This window comes from Oncorhynchus keta, unplaced genomic scaffold, assembly GCF_023373465.1.
Source record: "Oncorhynchus keta strain PuntledgeMale-10-30-2019 unplaced genomic scaffold, Oket_V2 Un_contig_3968_pilon_pilon, whole genome shotgun sequence".
Lineage (NCBI taxonomy): Eukaryota > Metazoa > Chordata > Actinopteri > Salmoniformes > Salmonidae > Oncorhynchus > Oncorhynchus keta.
In genome coordinates, this window is record NW_026287529.1 from 37,501 (window position 1) to 51,474 (window position 13,974).

General features: G+C 47.8%; 1 long non-coding RNA gene and 1 pseudogene across 1 annotated transcript; one reads left to right on the plus strand and one right to left on the minus strand.

The window, feature by feature from the left end:
* The window catches only part of LOC118377299 (neuron navigator 3-like), a 270,177-nt pseudogene that overhangs the window by 21,759 nt on the left and 234,444 nt on the right, over positions 1-13,974 (plus strand).
* On the minus strand, positions 11,915-12,243 carry LOC127924349 (uncharacterized). Its single transcript, XR_008117695.1, has 3 exons — positions 12,233-12,243; positions 12,137-12,168; positions 11,915-12,104 (listed from the first exon to the last, which is right to left on the minus strand). It is a non-coding gene; the product is annotated as an uncharacterized LOC127924349 (long non-coding RNA).

Consider the following 13,974-nt stretch of genomic DNA (forward strand, 5'->3'; position numbering starts at 1 on the left):
CTCCTCTACCACAGTGTCCTAATAGAAGGTGCTCTCTACCACAGTGTCCTAATTTAAGGTGCTCTCTACCACAGTGTCCTAATATAAGGTGCTCTCTACCACAGTGTCCAAATATAAGGTCTCTTTCTACCACAGTTTCCTAATATTCTGCTCTCCTACCACAGTGTCCTTATAAGATGCCTCTACCACAGTGTCCTAATATTGCCCTACCACAGTGTCCTAATAGAAGGTGCTCTCTACCACAGTGTCCTAATAGGGTGCTCTCTCCAGTGTCCTAACATAAGGTGCCTACCACAGTCTCCTAATATAAGGTGCTCTACCACAGTGTCATCCTTCTAAGGATGCTCTCCCCTTCTCCTCCTTAACTCTCTCTACCTTCCTCCCCTCCTCTACCACCTTCTCCTGCTTCTTCAGTGTCCTAATTCTGCTCTCTACCACAGTGTCATTTATACTCTACCACAGTGTCCTCACAGGGGTCTCTCTCTTGCAAATATACTTAGTTCCTTTTCTGTCTCCACACCGGGCCTTAGCATTGCCAGTAAAGAGTGTTAAGTTTTCTAAAGTGTGTTAACTTTGCCATTAATGACTGTTAACATGAACTACTGCCCTCAGCTTTGCCCCTCCTGGAACTGAATTCTTCCCCCTTCTCCTCCTTCTCTCTCTCTTCTCCCCTCCTCCTCTCCTTCTCCTGCTTCTTCTGTCTCTTCTCCCGGATGAACCTCATTCCTCATTCTCCCTCTTGATGAATAGAAATGGCTCTATAGCTCTCTCTATTTCTTCTCCTTCTCCTTAATCCTCCTAATCTCCCTCTCCTTGCCCACCTCTCCCTCCTTCTGGCTCCGTTTCTCTCTCTCTCCTTCAGGGACCTCATTCTCTTCTCTCTCTGGTTCTCCTCCTCTCTCCCTCCTTCTCTCTTCTCCTTTTCATTCTCCCCTCCTTCTCCCTCTCCTCCTTCTCCCTTCTCCCTCCTTCTGGCTCCTTCCTCTCCCTCTCCCTCTCCTTCTTCTTTCATAATCTCCCTCTCCTCTGAGCTCTCTCTCCTTCTCCTTCTCCTCTCCTTCTGTCCTTCCTCTCAATACTTCTCCTTCTGTCCTTCCTCTCCCTCTCCTCTCCTTCTCTCCTCCTTCTCCAGCCTCTCCTTCTGTCCTTCCTCTCCCTCTCCTCTCCTTCTCTCTCTCCTTCTCCTTCTCCTCTCCTTCTGTCCTTCCTCTCCCCTCTCCCTTCCTTCTCTCTCTCCTTCTCCTTCTCCTCTCCTTCTGTCCTTCCTTCCCTCTCCTCTCCTTCTCTGTTCCTTCTCCTTCTCCTCTCCTTCTGTCCTTCCTTCCCTCTCCTCTCCTCCTCTCCCTCCTTTTCCCCTCATTCTGCCTCTCTAACAAACCTCTGGTATTTATACTCTGGCTAGTTGTTCTCACAGGGTAGTCTCCTGACACTGAATTGCACTTAGTTTATTTACTGGCCAACTTGTGTTGTGAAAGCTCCTATGTTTTTACAGCCAAATCCTTGATCCCGTCTTGTGAGACCGTTTGAAGTCTGAGTTTAATTTCTTCCCAGTACTGTTAGTGGGCAGTTTGTGCAGTGCCAAGGGGCGCCATTGCTGGGCCCACGCTCATGAGAAAACGACCTCTGTGCACTGCTTTGTGCTCCCGGATGAAGGAACAAGTTCCCTCTATTCACTGTTGATGAATAGAAATGGCTCTATAGACTCATATTTGTCCTAATCTCCTTCTAGGTAATTGCCTTGCCCACATGGTAAGTAAGTAGGATGTTTTGAAACACAGGGAATCTTTGTCTTTTTCTTTGGTTTATGTATCTACACCTCTGATAGGTTCAGCTCGGGCAGGGCAGCCATTAAGGGGAGATGGTGATGGTCCTTGACGCTAAGAAGAATGGACAAACAAATATTCTTTCATAATCTGTTAATGAGCTGGAAGGAGTGGCGGCCATCTTGGAAGGGGAGTGTCAATACTTGTGTTATGACAGAGGGACAAGAAACTCATTGTGTCCAATCACAGCCTTTATGTGAGAGGGGAGAAGCCAACGGCTGTCGGACCAAAGTCTATGGTGTGCTTTATGTCTGGCACCGAACATTCTCTCTCTCCCACCTGATATCAGCTTGTGTATTCTTCACTGTATTTATCTGTTCAGACTGGAGAGCAAGAGACAGAGGCTTTTGTGTTCAGCGGAGCTGTGTGTCTCCACGAAAGAGACACCTTAAAGTGATTTACCAAGGTTTTCCGCCTGTATAGACGAACAAAGGAGACAGTTGGCTTTCAAAAGATGCTTCCACCTTTTCCCGCAGGGAAAAGCTGAAGCTGAGGTAAATCTGTATAAATCTGGCAGTGGGCACTGTGCAGTGCTAACGGCGCCTGGCGCCTCCTCTGCATCTTCATTCAAAGAAGATGTGAACGGGAGGTTTAAGGGTATTGGAAGCAGATACAGGCACCTAATTCAGGTTTTAAAGACTAGTAGAGCCGCATCTGGCTCCTCCTTCATCCTCTGAGGGAACAGCTGAGGGAGGAGAGAAGAGGGTGATGGAGGTGGAGAGTTGTTGTACTGGCTCCTCCTTCATCCTCTGAGGGAACAGCTGAGGGAGGAGAGAAGAGGGTGATGGAGGGTGGAGAGTTGTTGTACTGGCTCCTCCTTCATCCTCTGAGGGAACAGCTGAGGGATGAGAGAAGAGGGTGATGGAGGGGGGAGAGTTGTTGTACTGGCTCCTCCTTCATCCTCTGAGGGAACAGCTGAGGGAGGAGAGAAGAGGGTGATGGAGGGGGGAGAGTTGTTGTACTGGCTCCTCCTTCATCCTCTGAGGGAACAGCTGAGGGAGGAGAGAAGAGGGTGATGGAGGGGTGGAGAGTTGTTGTACTGGCTCCTCCTTCATCCTCTGAGGGAACAGCTGAGGGAGGAGAGAAGAGGGTGATGGAGGGTGGAGAGTTGTTGTACTGGCTCCTCCTTCATCCTCTGAGGGAACAGCTGAGGAGGAGAGAAGAGGGTGATGGAGGGGTGGAGAGTTGTTGTACTGGCTCCTCCTTCATCCTCTGAGGGAACAGCTGAGGGGAGGAGAGAAGTGGGTGATGGAGGGGTGGAGAGTTGTTGTACTGGCTCCTCCTTCATCCTCTGAGGGAACAGCTGAGGGAGGAGAGAAGAGGGTGATGGAGGGGTGGAGAGTTGTTGTACTGGCTCCTCCTTCATCCTCTGAGGGAACAGCTGAGGGAGGAGAGAAGAGGGTGATGGAGGGGGGAGAGTTGTTGTACTGGCTCCTCCTTCATCCTCTGAGGGAACAGCTGAGGGAGGAGAGAAGAGGGTGATGGAGGGGGGCGGGTTGTTGTACTGGCTCCCTCCTTCATCCTCTGAGGGAACAGCTGAGGGAGGAGAGAAGAGGGTGATGGAGGGGGGAGAGTTGTTGTACTGGCTCCTCCTTCATCCTCTGAGGGAACAGCTGAGGGAGGAGAGAAGAGGGTGATGGAGGGGTGGAGAGTTGTTGTACTGGCTCCTCCTTCATCCTCTGAGGGAACAGCTGAGGGAGGAGAGAAGTGGGTGATGGAGGGGTGGAGAGTTGTTGTACTGGCTCCTCCTTCATCCTCTGAGGGAACAGCTGAGGGAGGAGAGAAGAGGGTGATGGAGGGGTGGAGAGTTGTTGTACTGGCTCCTCCTTCATCCTCTGAGGGAACAGCTGAGGGAGGAGAGAAGAGGGTGATGGAGGGGGGAGAGTTGTTGTACTGGCTCCTCCTTCATCCTCTGAGGGAACAGCTGAGGGAGGAGAGAAGAGGGTGATGGAGGGGGGAGAAGGGATGGAGAGTTGTTGTAATGGCGTGGCCTTCAGCGCGTTTAAGCAACTTAATATTTTCAGTAATCTGGAGTCAAGACGTTTTAAATAGAACCACATTGTTTAGTGTGTACGAACGCAATCACTGGGGTGGTGGGAGTCTATACCCCCATCTCACCCCTTTGATCTGAGCTTGTCCACTAACTCCTATCCAGTGGGAAGTGCACAGAAGCAGAGCTATAATGGAGGACAGCCGGGGAGTGGGCTGTTAAACATCGCCCCTCTTCCTTGTCGGTGGATAGGCGCTCGCTGATATTAATTTCCGTGCGCTTGACAGGGGCCATTAGTCTTGGGGAGGAGGCTTGAGTTACGGCGTTTAGGGTGAAAAGATCCTCTGGCGCTGAGGTTTGGGGGTATATATGTGTTGCAATAACTTCAACCGCTGGAGAGACGGGAAGCTGCTGCTGGGAGACGGTGGTGCGTGGGAAAGATGGAAGGCTTGTCAGCCAGCCAGTTTCTGATGCAGCAACATGGTCAGACAATTTTATTGAAATCTAATCTGAAATATCCATTTCAGATGGATTTACGCGGATTCATTCTGTTGAAACATTCCCCATATTACTGTGCACTAGAATCAGTTATCAACGTAGGCATATGGTATCAGTCACAGTTCACAACATGTAAGCTGTTGAAATAAGCTAAGGATGTGCTCTCCCGCTCACTCCATGAGCTTGACACTCTCTCCGAAGCACTGTTTAGGAGAAACTGTCATCTTATTTACACCGAGCTATTTGTATCAATCAAGAGGGGAAACACAACACTCTGAAGGTCCGGCCTGAGTCACGGTCCACGCTCCACGCACCTCGTAAGGCGCTGCTGAAAGCCGTGCCGACCGGGCCAAAGGATCAGTGTGTTTGCTGGCTGTGCTGTTAAACAGGATGTTTGGGTTCACTCCACCAGCTTGCTGCTCTGCAGATGTGCTGAAAGAGCAGGGTGTCCGGCTCTTCCCCGCCAGCCAATCCCACGCCTCCTTCTACCAGAGAGAGGGCCTCTGGGTAAAAAAGTGTCCTCTCCCACGGACTAACGAGCCCTCTGTTGATCACAGACATCTGGCCATGCCAGCAGTGGTATAGTAAGAAGAGGAAAATCACATGCTTCCAACTTGGCTGTCCAAACCCCTCTGCTCCGTCGGCTTCTCTATGACCTGAACAGGGGTTTGGAGTGTTGGGGAAAAGTTAGAGAGAGACGCACTATCAAATGATTGTGACTGCTTATCCAGATATGAGTCTGGACAATGTGGAGGCCTACTGAATGTGTTCCAAAGCTTCTTGATCAAAATGTCACACTTGGCCCTTTACTTCCACTGCCTTAGGTTTCTTATTCCAGGTGAGGGAGATGAAGCCAGTTTGATGGTTTACGGTAGTGTGGCTGATGAGGAGAACAGATAGGTGGGAGAGAGTGGAACTTCAATTCTCACAGGTGTTCCTATGTAGGCAGATCCTCTTTGCTTATAAAACCTCAGGGCAGGTTATACACTTTAGCCTGTCTCATTGTGTGTGTGGTTGTGATCTGAGCTCGTGTACATGTGTTAATGTGGGTGTGTGGGTGTGTTAATGTGTGGTTGTGTTAATGTGTGGGTGTGTTAAAATGTGGGTGTGTGGGTGTGTTACTGTGTGGGTGTGTTAATGTGTGGGTGTGTTAATGTGTGTTAATGTGTGGGTGTGTTAATGTGTGTTAATGTATGGGTAGGTGTGTGGGTGTGTTAATGTGTGGTTGTGTTAATGTGTGTTAATGTATGGGTGGGTGTGTGGGTGTGTGGGTGTGTTAATGTGTGGGTGTGTTAATGTATGTTAATGTATGGGTGGGTGTGTGGGTGTGTTAATGTGTGTTAATGTATGGGTGGGTGTGTGGGTGTGTTAATGTGTGGGTGTGTTAATGTGTGTTAATGTATGGGTGTGTTAATGTGTGGGTGTGTTAATGTGTGGGTGTGTTAATGTATGGTTGGGTGTGTGGGTGTGTTAATGTGTGGGTGTGTTAATGTGTGGGTGTGTTAATGTATGGTTGGGTGTGTGGGTGTGTTAATGTGTGGGTGTGTTAATGTGTGGGTGTGTTAATGTATGGTTGGGTGTGTGGGTGTGTTAATGTGTGGGTGTGTTAATGTGTGGGTGTGTTAATGTGGGGTGTGTGTTAATGTGTGGGTGTGTTAATGTGTGGGTGTGTTAATGTGTGGGTGTGTTAATGTGTGGGTGTGTTAATGTGTGGGTGTGTTAATGTGTGGGTGTGTTAATGTGTGGGTGTGTTAATGTGTGGGTGTGTTAATGTGTGGGTGTGTTAATGTATGGTTGGGTGGGTGTTAATGTATGGTTGTTAATGTGTGGGTGTGGTGTGTAATGTGTGGGTGTGTTAATGTGTGGGTGTGTGAGAATATTTTCCTCAGGTTTTTACTTCTAAAGTAGCACTTGGCACCAAAAGCCAGGCTGTTACAGTTTAATAGCAGAGTTGTTTACTCTTTTATACATACCCACTTCACCCCATTTTGGGATGGTTCCTGTTTCCCTCTCGTGTTTTTTACTTAGTGGCATGCCCAACACTGTCTTGCTAACTGGCTTTACGACCAACGGTGCCTGTTTTTTACAATAGAGGTTACACTATCCAACTTGGGAATGTTGTTGGTCTGAGGTTAGAGCGGCTCAGCTCCTCTGTATAAACTCCACAGGTAGCTAAGCATGACTGAACCCTCTGACTCTCCGTTGAAGACACCGCCGTCAGGCCTATCGGACAGACGTGTGGCCCGAGCGGCCAACAAGCCTTCCGCCCACAGAGTGCACCAGGAAAGGCCAGAAAAGACTAGCTGGAGGGGAAAAAACAGGCTATGAGATGATTAAAGGTGATCCATGCTTGCCAAAAGTTTGACATTTCAGCATTTGGCTGGAATGCAGGCCACGATCGCAGGCACCCAGTCTTTCATCTGCTCCAGGAGGAAGGAATAACACTGAAGAACAGAGATGTCCTAACATGATTATAGTCTTTAACAAGAAGGAAACGTGCTCAATTAGCTGGGTGGTTCTGTCTGCTGATTAATGCAGCAGGTAGTGTACTATCGTTCTAATCTCCTGCTCAACTTGCCGTAGCAACAGATCTTCACCTGTCTGTCTGTTGCTTGAAGCTCCAGGTTTAGCTCTGTCCAGGCTCTGGTGCAGGATCAAAGACTTGAGAGGAAATGTTCCTCCGTCCTTTATGAGTCAATCTAATCTAATGACTTGACTGGAGGAGGCAAAGAAAACACGACTAGAGGACGCCAGAAAGATGCAAGAAAGACTAGATAGATCTGCTTTTTACCACTGCTGAGATAGTTTGCACACTTTGGGCCAACACAGATTGAGTGATTCATTCTTCCTTTGGGTCTCTCAGATGGGCAGTCAGTCACAAAGCTGCGCTAACAAAGATCTATATGTGATGTAATCTTATCAAGAGAGAAAAGCGTGGGGGATTTGGGTAATTTTCCACTGTAATTGTCCTGAAGCCCAACGGAGTCAGATGTGTTCTGACACAGCAGTTCACTTACTTAGCAGAAATGCTTGTCTGTCCTCTGTGGAGGAGACTTTGCCCTAATGCAACTGGGCTTGAGTGGTATGCAAACTGGGCAAACGTATGTTTGCGTTTGAAAGTGACACGAGGCTTATGGGCCTGTGATTCACATAGTGTGGTACAGAATATTACGCAGGTCGGGTGAAGCTATCTGATGCCTAATGCTGGGATTACATCTGCGGTTGTTTCAACACGAGCCTCTGTTGGTATCTGAAACAGTAATATTGGACTGAGGCGAGAGGGAAAGAATTTAAAAATATGTTTCAATACTTGAACACATATTTGTTGCCGGTCAATGACGTGGCGTTATGCCCCGCCCACATCATGTTGGCACGCGTTGATGTGCTCCCTGGTTAACCGACGTGCTTTTAGCGTCTCGCCTGTCTGTCCTCATTGAAGATTTAAGGACTGTGCTCCAGCAGGCTCTTAATCAATAAACACATCCTTTATTTTGTATCAGTATCTGCTTTACGTTGAAAATGGTGACATTGCCCCCAGAGTTAAAACACATAGAGCGACAGTTCCCAGTGTAACAGATGGAACTAGGTCTTTTCACGGCTCCTTGGCTCTTCATCAAAACATCTTCTACATGCTTTGAAGACCCAGCATAAAGCCCAGCAAGAGGAGAGAATTAATCTCTCTCTCTCTCTCTCTCTCTCTCTCTCTCTCTCTCTCTCTCTCTCTCTCTCTCACTCTCTCACTCTCTCACTCTCTCACTCTCACTCTCACTCTCTCACTCTCACTCTCACTCTCTCACTCTCACTCTCACTCTCTCACTCTCTCACTCTCACACACACACATATCTTCCAGACTCTTCAGGATTCCGGAGCAAATCTGACCAATGTTGAGTATCTCGGATCTGGTCAATGTTCTAGATATAGCTCCAGTAGGTCTGTGTCTATTCTACTGTCATTGCCTTGGATTTCATAACTTTCACACAAAGCCATTGGCAATGTTGATGTTACAGACTAGCGTGTTCTTGGAGCGAATTGATAAAGAACGTAACATTTTGTGACTTTTGAAATTACTTTCGAAATGTCTGGAATCCCAAATATTTGGAGGGCCGTAAAACTCAACGGTGGTCCCCTGGTCCTGAATACTAACAGGTCATATAGAAGAGTAGAGCATGACATGTTTTGATAGTCAGGTCAACTGCCGGGACCTCCTCCTCCCTGTATCTTGGCCTATAAACCCTGCAGATGGTATCTGGTAGCAGACAGCACCTTGCAAGCTTCAGTGTTAACCCTATTGCACCCTGAATGCTGACTCTCACCAAGGCAAAGAGCCTAAACGGTGTGCGCACACACACACACACAGACACACACACACACACAAACAGACACACAGACACACACACAGACACACAGACACACACACACACACACACACACACACACACACACACACACACACACACACACACACACACACACACACACACACACACACACACACACACACACACACACACACACACACACACACACACACACACACACACACAGACACACACACACACACACAGACACAGACACACACACACAGACACACACACAAACTGACACACAGACACACACACACACACACACACACACATACACAGACACCGACACACACACACATACACAGCACCGATGGACTGCGTTTGAATGGGCGAGGCAGATGCAGGCAAGCGTTGTTTAACACAGACGGTATGCCTGCTAGCAGCCCTGGGATAGAGTCGTTTCAAGTGAGACAATAGGTCCAGCCCAGACAGGCAGGGGCAGAAGCAGGGTGGATCTGATGAAGTGCAGGGTTCATGTCCTCATGTTCAGTGTGAACAGACCTGGCTTGACTGGGCTGGGTGGCTCTAATTGTGGGCCTCTCTGTGACCAATCAGAAAACATACTTCTGTTGACCCCAATATTTCATGATAGTTATTCATATTTTCAACTTAATATAGTTATAGAATATCTAGCTACAATACCATTTTTGTTGTTGGTACACACTTGTTTTACCGTCCCGCCTAGCTAACAAATGTATCTGTTTTCTCACAGTGAGAGAGAAATGTGGATTCTCACCTAGCACAGAAACTTGAATACACCTCTCTGTCCTGACAGTTGTTATGCCCCGGGTTGGCACCCCAGGAACACCTCTTACACCATGTGTGTTTGAGCCCAGGCACTGGGCTTCGCTGTCTATATTTATACAGCTGTGTCTCTCCAGGAGCACGTCAGGTGAAAGGCTCATGGCCGCCGCAGCAGGGTCCTCCGTATCTGGAACAGGCTCCGGTGGCTGCTGCTATAGGGCTGCAGCCGCGCCCCTGCTTTCACAGAAAACATATATTCTCTAGTCTAAACAGGCGCATCAATGCAGCACTGTCTGTGACTGGGAGCTAGCATGCTAATGCTAACCGCTCATGTGGGGGACTGCTGTCGTCTGACAGTACATTGGCGGTGGATCTCTCTATTATTTTCTTTGCTTATGTTGACATCTGCACAGAGGCGGAAACGTCATTTAGGACGAAAAGACAACACAAAGGTCAGTGAGGGGCTTGTTTAAGGAAGGGATGGAAACAAGAGGGGAGAGGCCTGTCTGTGGATCTGCAGAGACCTGAGCTTGTTGGACTTGGCAAGGGTGTCCACGCATTGGCCGATGTCTGCGTGTCCTGTTTGGATAGCCCCTGCACTCCAGCCCTGTAAATAAGAACGGGCGCTGGGACCGAGCTAGTAGTTCCAGGGGCGGCTTCTTGCTGACGGGGAGTCTGTCTGTCTCTCAGCCTAGGTATCATCAGGATTTTGGACAAGTCGGATGATAGATGCGTGGAGGGCAGTGTTTCAGACGCCAGCAGAGCAACACAATGACCTTTGTTTGATAATAAGTTTGAGTTCCCCTCTCAGTGACCGGCCTAATTACAGTACACATGTCTAGGCATGTCATTAGCCCCAGAGGAAACACAGAACAGAGTATACTACCCACAACCCTTATTGGATAGTAGTTTGGAGGGTTTGGATGGGGTTGTAATGGCCTCAGTGGTTATGGTTTACAATGGACCATAATAGAGGTTTGGACTGGGTGGACGAGTTCAGGTCCTGATTGATGCCATCAGCGTTAACCTGGCTCTTTAACTTTTCATTATCTGCAATCCTGGCTACCATATTAGGGGTCAGTTATCAGATGACTCCCTCTACCTCTCCATTTTTCCATCAGCCTCAGAAAACTCTCCTCTGGGGTCAAACGGGTTAATCAGATTTGGGATTGGGCCCGTCAGCACTCCATTCCCTCTCTGTTATTTTATTAAGATTCAGACCATGAAGGAATGGGCTCTGGGACAAGGGTGGATCCAGAGAGGAGAAATGGAGCAACGCTGGCGCTCTGGCGGGCCTGGAGAACTAAGAGACTGTGCTTTGTGGTTAATTAGCCACCGGCTTCTATTGAACGATCCGGTGAAGGGCGAGATTTGTTTTTGACCCGTGTTATTGTTTTGCTTAACGGTGAGGTCATGAGCATTTAAACAACATTCCCGTTTATTAACAAAACGGCCTTAATTAGGAGCCAGGGAGAAAGAAATAATGATATTTACGCCTGAGTGTTCCCTCTCCAAGGTTAAGATCTAATCACCAGCGCCGTAGCGCCACTAGTCTGAGATCAGCCTTCCTGCCAGAGTGGCTATGGTAACCCTGACTGGTAAAAACTCCCAACGAGGAAAACAAATGGTATAATTCATTTAATTTTCCACTCGTTTTTGACAAACTTGATGTATCATGGTTTTCACTGCCGTTTAATAGGCTTAAGACCTTGAGAAGTAGAGTTGGGATATCACACCCTGAGCACATCATCAAATATGTCTATCTTCTCTATTCTCTCATCTCCATCATTAACCTAGAGCAAGGCCAGTTCCCTCACCATTAACCTAGAGCAAGGCCAGTTCACCCCTCCACCATTAACCTAGAGCAAGGCCAGTTCCCTCCCCACCATTAACCTAGAGCAAGGCCAGTTCCCTCCACCATTAACCTAGAGCAAGGCCAGTTCCCTCACCATAACCCAGTTCCCCACCATTAACCTAGAGCAAGGCCAGTTCCCTCACCATTAACCTAGAGCAAGGCCAGATCCCTCCACCATTAACCTAGAGCAATTTCAGATCCCTCACCATTAACCTAGAGCAAGGCCAGATCCCTCACCATTAACCTAGAGCAAGGCCAGTTAACCCCTCACCATTAACCTAGAGCAAGGCCAGTTCCCTCACCATTAACCTAGAGCAAGGCCAGTTCCCTCCACCATTAACCTAGAGCAAGGCCAGTCCACCATTAACCTCCCACCCTCACCATTAACCTAGAGCAAGGCCAGTTCCCTCCACCATTAACCTAGAGCAAGGCCAGATCCCTCCACCATTAACCTAGAGCAAGGCCAGATCCCTCCACCATTAACCTAGAGCAAGGCCAGTTCCCCTAGAGCACCACCCTCCACCATTAACCTAGAGCAAGGCCAGAACCCTCACCATTAACCTAGAGCAAGGCCAGTTAGAGAGCAAGGCCAGAACCCTCCACCATTAACCTAGAGCAAGGCCAGATCCCTCACCATTAACCTAGAGCAAGGCCAGAACCCTCCACCATTAACCTAGAGCAAGGCCAGATCCCTCACCATTAACCTAGAGCAAGGCCAGAACCCTCCACCATTAACCTAGAGCAAGGCCAGATCCCTCCACCATTAACCTAGAGCAAGGCCAGTTCCCTCACCATTAACCTAGAGCAAGGCCAGTTCCCTCACCATTAACCTAGAGCAAGGCCAGTTCCCTCCACCATTAACCTAGAGCAAGGCCAGATCCCTCCACCATTAACCTAGAGCAAGGCCAGTTCCCTCCACCATTAACCTAGAGCAAGGCCAGTTCCCTCCACCATTAACCTAGAGCAAGGCCAGTTCCCTCCACCATTAACCTAGAGCAAGGCCAGTTCCCTCACCATTAACCTAGAGCAAGGCCAGTTCCCTCCACCATTAACCTAGAGCAAGGCCAGATCCCTCACCATTAACCTAGAGCAAGGCCAGAACCCTCCACCATTAACCTAGAGCAAGGCCAGTTCCCTCCACCATTAACCTAGAGCAAGGCCAGATCCCTCACCATTAACCTAGAGCAAGGCCAGAACCCTCCACCATTAACCTAGAGCAAGGCCAGAACCCTCCACCATTAACCTAGAGCAAGGCCAGATCCATCCACTATTAACCTAGAGCAAGGCCAGATCCATCCACTATTAACCTAGAGCAAGGCCAGATCCCTCACCATTAACCTAGAGCAAGGCCAGAACCCTCCACCATTAACCTAGAGCAAGGCCAGAACCCTCCACCATTAACCTAGAGCAAGGCCAGATCCATCCACTATTAACCTAGAGCAAGGCCAGTTCCCTCCATCAAATAATTAGATTCTTAGTTCAATCCATGAAAGCATTTTTGTATATTGAGTGTAGTGCCACCTGGTGTCATTAGACTATTAGGGAACAATGGCTACATGCTCGTGAGACGAGGCCAGTACAGTGAGCTCCAAAAGCATTAGGACAGCAGCACATGTTGTTCTGGCTCTTTACTCAAACACTTTGGATTTATGACACAATGACACCAAGGTTAAATGTGCAGACTGTCAGCTTTCATTTGAGGGTATTTTCATTCATATCGGTGAACCGTTACAAATTACAGCACTTTTTGTACATCGTCCCTCCATTTTAAGGGACCAAATGTATTGGAACAAATTACTTATGTTATATTAAAGTAGTCAAGTGATTAGTATTTGTTCACATATTCCCAGAACACAATGTTTACATCCACCTTGTGACTCTACAAACTGGTTGGATGCATCTGCTATTTGTTTAGATTGTGTTTCTGATTATTTTGTGCTCAAAAGAAGTGAAGGATAAATAATGTACTGAGGCATTTTGGAGTCACGTTTATTGTAAATAGGAATATAATGTTTCTAAACACTTCTATATGAATGTGAATGCTACCATGATTACAGATAGTCCTGAATGAATTGTGAATAATAATAATAAGACATAATAATAAAATAAAACATGTATTAACTGTAAATATTTTCTGGGGGGGGTAATATAAAATAACACGTAACCAGCACCTGACCTCCCCCTCCTCTAACCAGCACCTGACCCCCCCCCTCTAACCAGCACCTGACACTCCCCCTCCTCTAACCAGCACCTGACCCCCCCCCCCCCTCCTCTAACCAGCACTTGACCCCCCCCCTAACTCTGACTCTACTGAGCTACATTGTTGAGGGAAAATGTACTTTCTCTACCTGTGATATGTGGTTGTCTCACCTCGCTATTTTAAGATGAATGAACTAATTAAGTCGCTCTGGATAATGGCAACTGCTGAATGACTCAAATGTAAATGACTGAGAAAGTTACAAATGCACAAGTATCATAACCCCAAGAAAATGTTCACCTCCCCTGTTAATGTAATGGTGCGAGGTTTAAATTTTTTTTTTTTTTACATTTTACCTTTATTTAACTAGGCAAGTCAGTTAAGAACAAATTCTTATTTTCAATGACGGCCTAGGAACAGTGGGTTAACTGCCTGTTCAGGGGTAGAACGACATATTTGTACCTTGTCAGCTCGGGGATTTGAACTTGCAACCTTTCGGTTAC